We start from the raw sequence: 7,500 nt of genomic DNA, 5'->3' as shown, positions 1-7,500 counted from the left end.
CTACAAAATGTCACATCAGGCATGAGAAAATACTTCACCATTAACTGATGAAAAAAAATGTCAAACCTGGTAATAAATAAATATATCATATAAAGCTAACAATGGGAGTGAAATGTTAATTTTGAAACTGAAAACTTTCATTTTTGAGTTACAAAAGGAGCTCTTGAGTTCACTGATTTAATTTATGCATGTATGGTTGATGATGTAGCCTTGAAACCATCTGGTTAGCCTTGAAACCATCTGGTTATTAAGTACTAACTGTTCTTTTCTATTTACCTATTTCGTATCCTGTACAAAAACTACAAAATGTCACATCACTTACACTGACACACTAAATGTAATATCTTTCTAAATGTAATGTATAGCACAACAAACCAGTAGGTACACTGCACTGGCATAGCAAAGATAAAAAATTCATCAGGACACTGACAAGTCATAAACATCACCAATAAAATATGTATTAACAGACTAAGCATCATAGTTCCCTGATAGTACCGCTGTGTATCACATTCTATAATAAAACTAGGTAGCACTCATCTGCCACTTACATCTGTGATGTAACCGAATACCAGTGGCCAGCCCTTGATTTTAAACAAAGTTGCCTGATAGATGGAAATTGACATCATATATACAATAACATTAACAAGGAATTTTTTCTATCATGCCAGAAAAGAAAGCATAATTTCATACTTTTTATCACCTTTGTAAAGAAAGTCTCATCCTCTTGATGTGCCCTTATTAAACTGAACTGACCAAAAAGGTTAATTAAGTTAACCAGTTTCAAACTTGCTACCTGGGTTAAATGATGATCTGATCTGTACTATATCAGCTGCTCAAAATAATGTGTGCTGCAGCATTAATAAAATGAACATTTTTAATCAATTTGTATTTTTTATAGCTAACAAACCTAAGGTCTTAACAATAGAATAATCTTCTAGTGCCAGCTGGAAACCAGTTAAAAGAATCAGTTTATAAAGAAAGGAATCTGGGGCATCTGGCAACACATGTAAATGAAGTGGAAGCTGGTCACCGACTGGTTTGGGAACTCAAGAAGCATAAAGTCTTTCTTCCAACCCAGGATATGAAGGGGTGGCTAGAGGTGGGCAGTAAATGTTAAGACCTCAGGTTTGTTAGCTATGAAACATACAAAATGATTAAAAAGTTGTCATATGTTCATACGTGGAACAAACCTTCAGTCTTAATAAGATAGATTTATACATATTTGGAGGGAGGTACAAGTACCCTGAAAAGGCTGGGGGTTCAGCCCACCTACCACCATTTCTAGATCAAGTTCTAAAGAAGGGGGTCTGAGCCCGTGAAAGAATAGATAAGTTAGTAACTAAAACTCAGCCTGCTGGATTTAAACACAATGAAACATGTCCGGATTCATTGCATTCATGGAAGGTAGAGAGAACCATAGTCTATCCAAGCAACAAACCATGTAGGCCACAGGAATTTGTCACCACTCCTCTCTCCCCTTGCTAGAGAGAGGAGTGCTACTAAGAAGCAGATTTGTCTATTCTATAGTAATAAACCAAATAACTGCAACCAGTATGACTGCCACACTCACCTGCATCAGAGCAGTTCCAGTATATGACATGTCCATTCTATAGAAGAGAGAGAGAGAGAGAGAAGAGAGAGAAAAGACCCGCTAACTCACTCATTCTCTCTTTCACACGATCACCTTAGGTAAGATACAAACTATTCCACCAGGAGTACTGGATGAGATACACAAGTTGTTGGGCAGCCACCACTGGACCCAAAGAAAAAGCGGTCAAGGACCTTTGGCCAATGTCCTTCAGGTAATAGGAAGGGAACGTGGTTTGCCGAAGCCCAGAACCAGCATTCAAAACCCTATTAACAAACAAGTTCTTCTGCTGACATCATGTGCTCTTGCCAGGACAGACTCAGTGACAGAACTTGCAAGTGAGGAACAATCACCTCAAGCAGGCAGAATCCACTGGTATTCTTGGACACTTCCCTTCTGGATTGGCCCATGCCAACAAAAAGTCTATGGCACTTAGGCCATAGGTGACGAGTCATTTTTAGATAGTGCAGAGCTTTGACAGGACAAATGAACTGAAAATGAGGCAAATCTGTCGTCATGCACCAAGGGATTCCAAGTCTTAGCCATGAATTCCAGGACAAATTCAAAGCCACAACCCCCAACCCCTGGTGTGTTTCATGTCATAGCTCAGGCATAAAGCTCTCCAACTCTCTTTGAGGAAGCCAAGGGCAAAGGAAAAACTGTCTTCGGAGTCAGATTCCTGTCTGACAATCGATGTAGTGGCTTGAAAGGAGCCTGAGAGAGAGAACTTAGGACCAGATTAAGGGGGCCGGCCAGAACCCTATATATGGTGGTATAGGGCGAAAAATGCAGTCATGAAAAAATCCATGGAGCTTCATATGGCAATTGAGAATTCGTATACGAAATATTTCGTCAAAATTCCTCTTACTTTCGTAGTTACAGGGTAATTAGTTAACGTAACTCAATAAGCCTAAAACATTGATCCGTACAAGAAAATGCAATATTTCTTCTATTATCGTAAATTTTGATAATTATTGTCAAAGAAATTGGGAGAAATGGCATCTGTAGACATTCCCCGGGTCGAGAAGGAGACTTCAGGCTCAGCTACCAAGTCCAGTCCTGATTTAGTGCTATCACAGACTTCAAGTAGTTTACACGTTCCATTTCACCTCTGACATTCGCCCGCTTTTACGTATGTTTATGTATGTTTCGGCAAGAATTTCATCATGCCAATGAGGAAAAGACAAGGAAAACATCTCGCTAACATACAGACGAAGAAAAATCGCTCAAGTATTATTACAGAATATCATAATATATGCGTAGTTAGTGAAGAGAGAGGGGAGGGTTGCGAAGTAAGGGTTGCTTAGTAACGCCCCCGTCTTGCTTGACAGCACACGTCACACTATGCCCAAGGCTACGATCTTTGAGCAAAATCTTCATTTATGATAAATAACAAAGTTTTGGTTTTTTAATACCCAAAATGGAATATGAAATTCATAATAATCATGATTTATTAAATTGTCTTTGTAAAAAAGACTACGCCTTCGAGTTTCACCTCTTGACATTCTCTTGCATTTACGTTTGTTTATCTTTGTTTCGGGCAAGAATTTCATCATGCCAAAGAGGAAAATACAAGGAAAACATCTCGCTAACATACAGAAGAAGAAAATTTGCTGTAATAAGCCAAGTTAGTGAAGGGGAGAGAGAGAATTGCGTAGGAAGGAGTGCCCCATCTTGCCTCAAGCAGTGCCCCAGGCTGCGATATATGAGCAAAGGGATCATCATTTATGATTAAATTATGATAAATAAAATAGTTTTGGTTTATTAATACACAAAAAAGAAATATACATTCATAATAATCATTATTTATTAACACTGTCTTTATAGAAATACGAAGGAAAACTTTGAACGCCCGTATCTCAAAACTATACTTATTGACCTTCAAAATCTATCTTCTCACTTAGTTTTAAAGCTATAACATTGGAATTTGGTATATAACTCATAAAGACATTATAGAACAATCAAATAGAGCCCTTTTTCCAATTTTTGTTTCGTATTTTTTTATAAATTTTTTTCTCCTGATTTATAGGGTTTATTTTTTGACCATATTGAAAAATTCATATCTTGCAAAAAAATGTCTTTCAGAAAAAAAAACTCTACATTCGATTGGAGGTCTACATCAGGTCTATATATGGTAGTAATCCCAGGTCTAAATATTAAATATCAAGGGAGGAGATATTGAAAAATTCATATCTAGCAAAAAAATTCTCTTTAGAAAAAAAAAATTAATATCAAGGGAGGAGATATTGAAAAATTCTTATCTAGCAAAAAAATGTCTTTTAGAAAAAAAAACTCTACATTCGATTGGAGGTCTACATCAGGTCTATATATGGTAGTAATCCCAAGTCTTAATATTAAATATCAAGGGAGGAGATAGAATTTGAAAAATGGTTATTTTCGGGATAAATCGCCTGGCGTCACAAAACCGAAGGTCAGAGGCGAAAATCATATGCGGTTTGGAGATGTCCCAAGTCACCTTATTAACCCTTAAACGCCGAAGCGGTAAAAATCAAAACCTCCCCCGAATGCCGGGGCCGGTTTGGAGTGAGCGCAGAAGCGGAAAAAATTATTTTTTCAAAAAATCACAGCGCGCTTAGTTTTCAAGATTAAGAGTTCATTTTTGGCTCCTTTTTTTGTCATTGCCTGAAGTTTAGTATACAACCATCAGAAATGATAAAGAATATCATTATCATATATAAATATATGATAGCGCAAAAACAAAATTTCATATATAATTGTATTCAAATCGCGCTGTGCGCAAAACGGTTAAAGGTAACAAGTTACTTTTTTTTTCGTTGTAATGTAAACTAAATTGCTATCTTTTTGTATATCACACATTGTAAAACGATAAAAACAACACAGAGACAATATTATCACAAAATGATGCATGAATTCGTAACGCGCGGACGTAAAAAATTTTTTTTTTTAAATTCACCATAAATCTAAATATTGTTATAGAGACTTCGAATTTGTTTCAATATGAAGTTAAATGATGGAATATTACGATACTGTAAGAGTTTTAGCTTACAATTGCAGTTTTCGACCATTTCCGACGAGTTAAAAATGACTAAATGTAGAAATTTTTTAATAAATTTTTTTTATATGCAATTATTTCGGAAATTAGAAAAGCTACATCCTTCAAATATTTTTCCTTTTATTCTACATGAAATTGCGCACATTTTCATATATAAAACTCTATGAAATGCCTAATATGAAACGGAGCAAATTTTCCGAGAATGCGATGTACGCAATTCGGAGATTTATGGCGGAGAATCCGCGCGCGGAGGGAAGGAAAGTTTTTTTCATAAATTCACCATAAATCGAAATATTGTGCTAGAGACTTCCAATTTGTTGCAAAATGAAGTTATATGATTGAATATTACTAAAATATAAGAGTTTTAGCTTACAATTGCATTTTTCGACCATTTCGATAGAGTCAAAGTTGACCAAATGTGGTTTTTTTTTCTATTTATCGTGATTTATATGCAAATATTTCAAAAATGAGAAAAGCTACAACCTTGAATTATTTTTCGTTGTATTCTACATGAAATTTCGCACATTTTCATATATAAAACTTTATGTAACGGCTACTTTAAAATGGTTCAAACATTACCACAATTGCACGTATGATTTTTTCGGAAGAGTTACCGCGCGGACGAAAGGAAAATGTAATTATTTTTTATAAATTCATCATAAATCGAAATATTGTGCTAGAGACTTCCAATTTGTTAAAAAATGAAGGTAAATGATGAATACTTAAAACTTAAAAAATAAGAAGTAGGAGCTTACAATTGGCGTTTTTCAAACCATTTTCGGTAGAGTCCAAAATTGACCGAAGGTTGAGAAATTTTGTCAACTTTACCATTTTTTATATTGAAAATATTTCAAAACTGATAAAAGCTACAACCATGGGTTGTTTTTAGTGTATTGTGCTGAAATTGCACACATTTATATAATAAAACTTTATGTAACGGCTAATTTAAAATGGTGCAAACATTACCACAATCGCATGTATGATTTTTTTCGGAAGAGTTACAGCGCGGACGTAAGGAAAAAGATTTTTCATAAATTCACCATAAATTTAAATATTGTGCTAGAGACTTCCAATTTATTGCAAAATTAAGGTAAATAGTTGAATATTACTACAATATAAGAGTTTTAGCCCACAATTGCATTTTTCGACCATTTCGGTAGAGTCAAATTTGACCGAAGGTTGAAATTTTTGCACTTATCGTTATTTATATGAAAATATTTCAAAACTGATAAAAGCTACAATCATGAGTATTTTTTGTTGTATTCTACATGAAATTGCGCACATTTTCATATATAATACTTCATGTAATGGATAATTTAAAACGGTGCAAAAATTATGTCAAAGTGACGAAATAATTTTTGAGATGTGTCACTGATACTTTTTAGTGCGATAAGAAAGAAATTCACGCTTGCGTGCCTGCGTAACAAATTGTAAACAAAACAATGCCTTGATCCGTGAACTCCCAGCATCCCCCAAGGTGCGATTTCAAAAGTTTTCGGCTGGTAGGCCTATAAGTATTTTTCCGCGAATTTTTAAAAAAACTTTTTTGAGTCGACGTATGGTACGTCCATTCGGCAATCGGGGGAGATTTTGACTCGACGTTTACTACGTCCATTCGGCGTTTAAGGGTTAAGTGGTATGAATATCAAAGTCCTGTCCTTAAAAAAGGGCATTAGCTGGCCGGCCCCTTAAGGTCCCATGTTGCAGATTTGAGTTCTCTTGGTGAACAGGATTGTTAATGGCTCCTGAACAACAAGATTTCTCATGATGAAGACATGGCCACACCCTCCAAGCACAGAACTAACCGCAAGGCAGCCCTGTAGCCTCTGCCAGCCAAGACGGGAAGACCTTTCTCATCCCTGAGAGAGATCAGGAAATCTGCTATCCGCTGAACAGAAGTTCCGAGTGGTGAGAAACCCTATCAAAGACACCAATCACAGTAGACAGCCTACTTGCCCTGGTAAACTGCTGACGAACACCTGCTGAGATAGCTGGACATCTGGCCTGCAGTTCCATGAGAAAAGCCTCTCATCACAAGAGATACTAGATATATCTCCAGCCATAAAGTGATAGGGACTCTACAGACAGGTAAAACCTTTCCACGAGGTTGGCAAAAGAGGTTGTGCCATGGGTGAATTTCCCTTGGAATATGTGACAGGAGGGACAGAAGGTCTGGGAATCACTCTGCTTGAGGCCACAGGGGCACCACCAAGGTCATCTAGAGATTCCAGGAACTCATTACTCTGTTCAGGACCTCAAGGATCAGGCAGAACAGAGGGAGGGCATACACCTCGAGATTGTCCCAAGGATGCTGTAGTGTGTCCTCCACCAAAAGTAGACCTCCAGCTTTCTGTTAAAGTGAGTTTGATTGATTTGTTAGTTCTTACTGGCATCACAACAACGCGGTTATTGACGCCGAATCATTAAAAGGAATTACAAAGGAAAAAGTCAATTTATATAAAAATCTGTCAGAGAACTATAGAGAACCCTAAAACACACAAAATACCCATTGCACCTACACACCTATTTCAAATCAATTGTAAGTAAAAGTAAAGGCATCACAGGCACACCGCATACTTCCAAATTCTACACAATTCTGTGAAATTAATAGATACTAAAAGTAGTAAAACTTTATATGCGGTAATAAATATTAAACTACTAACTATTTCAAGGCCCATAACACCCTCCTCTTTTAATATAACTAATGGACTAGGCTTCTGGTTAATGTGAAACCGAAACCACCATAGTTTGAGACACCGACATAATTAAGAAAAATGGATTCAAGCATCTACTCCGCATTATTGTCGTATTTTATATCGAGAAATCTCATCTCAATTTTGTGGGCATGGTGAGAACGGAAATTAAGACCTGGCAACTT

The 7,500-nt window shown here is 36.4% G+C and overlaps 1 protein-coding gene across 1 annotated transcript in view; it reads right to left on the bottom strand.

Moving 5' to 3' along the window:
• LOC135215775 (uncharacterized) overlaps positions 1 to 7,500 on the bottom strand; it is a 375,121-nt gene that overhangs the window by 149,345 nt on the left and 218,276 nt on the right. The gene's annotated exons all lie outside the window — the stretch shown is intronic.

The sequence above is a fragment of the Macrobrachium nipponense genome, chromosome 5, assembly GCF_015104395.2.
Source record: "Macrobrachium nipponense isolate FS-2020 chromosome 5, ASM1510439v2, whole genome shotgun sequence".
Classification (NCBI taxonomy): Eukaryota; Metazoa; Arthropoda; class Malacostraca; order Decapoda; family Palaemonidae; genus Macrobrachium; species Macrobrachium nipponense.
This window is presented reverse-complemented; position numbering and strand designations above follow the sequence as displayed.